This window comes from Mus caroli, unplaced genomic scaffold, assembly GCF_978045245.1.
Source record: "Mus caroli unplaced genomic scaffold, Mus_caroli_1 scaffold_3, whole genome shotgun sequence".
Lineage (NCBI taxonomy): Eukaryota > Metazoa > Chordata > Mammalia > Rodentia > Muridae > Mus > Mus caroli.
Genome location: NW_028227258.1, coordinates 78,413,336 through 78,415,657, shown reverse-complemented (window position 1 = coordinate 78,415,657; position 2,322 = coordinate 78,413,336). Strand labels below are relative to the sequence as shown.

Here is a 2,322-nt window from a genome sequence, read left to right as displayed (position 1 = left end):
TCCTCACCTGAAGCTCCCTTCTCTGTGATAACTCCAGCTTGTGTTCAAGTTGACACAAAACTAGCCAGTACACACACATAATACATACATGCAGGCAACACACCTATATACATAAAAATAAATAAATATTTTTAAAAACTTTTTGTTAAAGATAAAATTTTTTCCTCCATTCTTTGCTTTCATAGTGGGAGCAGTGTGCCATGAGGGGAATTTACTAGTGGCTGGACTAAAGTAAATTAAAAACAAACAAACAAACAAGCAGGAAATGCAGAGCCTCCGATCTTTTAGGTATATTTCCAAGAGCGGTATAGCTGAGTCTCTAGGTAGATCTATTTAAACATTTTTAAGGAACCCCCAGATTGATTTCCAGAGTGATTGTACCAGTTTGCAACCCCCCAGCAATGGAGGAGTGTTCCTCTTTCTCTACATCCTTCCCAACATGTGTTGTCACCTGAGGTTTTGACCTTAGCCATTCTGATTGGTGTAAGGTGGAATCTCAGGATCTTTTTGATTTGCATTTCTCGGACCACTAAGACTTTTGAACATTTCTTTAGGTGCTTCCTCAGTTGTGAAATCTTGGTTTAATTCTATACCCCATTTTTTTTATTGAGCTGTTTGGGTTTTTTGGTGATTAACTTCTTGAGTTCTTTATATATTTTGGATATTAGCCCTTTATCAGATGTGGGGTTAGTGAAGATTTTTTTTCCCAATCGGTAGGTTCCTGATTTGTCTTATTGACTATGTCCTCTGCCTTACAGAAGCTTTCCAGTTTCATGAGGTCCCATTTATCAATTGTTGATCTTAGTACATGAGCCACTGGAGTTCTGTTCAGGATTGGCACAGCCCTGTGCCAATGAGTTCAGGGCTCTTTTCCACTTTCTTTTCTGTTAGACTCAGTGTATCTGATTTTATGTTGAGGTCCTTGATCCATTTGGACTTGAGCCTTGTACAAGGTGACAAATATGTGTCTATTTTCATTCTTCTACATACAAACAGCAGATCTCTCAAACACTGGACCACCGAACAGGCTGCATACATCAGATGACATGAGGCCCCCAACACTCATACAGTAGAAGACTGCAGGGTCTGTCTTCATTCAGAGATGATGCACCTAACCCTCAAGAGACTGGAGGCCCCAGGGAGTTTAGAGGTCAGGTGGGGTGGGGGTGGAGACATCCACGTGGAGACATCCACGTGGAGACATCCACGTGGAGACAGGGGTTTGGCAAGGAGGTATGGGATGTGAAACAGTAGGAGGATGAACCGATGAGGGGAGTGGATAAAATATGGAGTGTAAAAAAATTAATTAGCTCTTTCCATCTCTGGCCGCCATAGGGAGAGGAGCAGCCGCCATGTCCACACATCTGCAATGGATGGGCGATTGGAACTGCTCCAGTTTCTTGACCAAGAGGAATAAGCAGATGTACAGCACAGAGCCAAATAATCTGAAGGCCTGAAACTCCTTCCGCACAATGAGCTAATTCACCACAAGACCGTCGGAGTGGAGCCAGCGGCTGATGGCAAAGGGGTCGTGGTAGTTATGAAATGAAAATTCAGTCAGCGAAAACCTGCCACTTCTTTTTTTTTTTTTTTTTTTTTTGAGAACCTGACACTTCTTACGTGAGGACCACCATCAACAAGAATGCTCGGGATTTCTGAGTTCAAGGCCAGCCTGGTCTACAAAGTGAGTTCCAGGACAGCCAGGGCGATACAGAGGAACCCTGTTTTGAAAAAAAAAAAAAAAAAAGGATGCTCGGGTTACCCTCAGCAGCATCAGGCATATGATCCAAAAGTACAAGTACTGCCCTGATCTGCATATGGTGGCCATCCACATGGCCAGTGCCATCCTTCAAAGCCAGAAGCCTATGGTGGTGAAGAGGAAACAGACCCACCCTACCAAGAGCTCCTGAGCCCCACACCCCAGAAACAATAAAGAGTCCACAGATTGGTTGACTGCCCTCCAAATATATTAATTAATTAATTTTTAAAATTCAAGAAAAAAAAGAAATCCCAATGGTTAGAGACAAGAAGCTTCTCCTACAACATGCCATGAAATCTTTCCAGGACTCGCTTACCAAATAGTAAGAAGAAGTTTGAAGAAAGCTTTGGCCATATACAAATATCATCCTGAAATGAGAAACTCCAAACTCTTCAGTAAATACATAAATCCCTCACCACAGTCAATTAAGGCATCCCTGCTGAGATGGTACATTCCTATAGAGCACACTGGTAAAACCTAATTATGAAATAAAACTGACATTTGTGGGACCGGAGCAGGCAGTGCCACTACACAGGGTAACTGGGAAAAAAAAAAAAAAGAGG

General features: G+C 42.4%; 1 pseudogene; it reads left to right on the top strand.

The window, feature by feature from the left end:
- The first annotated feature begins 1,352 nt into the window (after positions 1-1,352).
- LOC110291794 (large ribosomal subunit protein eL28-like) lies at positions 1,353-1,989 on the top strand (annotated as a pseudogene).
- Positions 1,990-2,322: the final 333 nt, after the last annotated feature.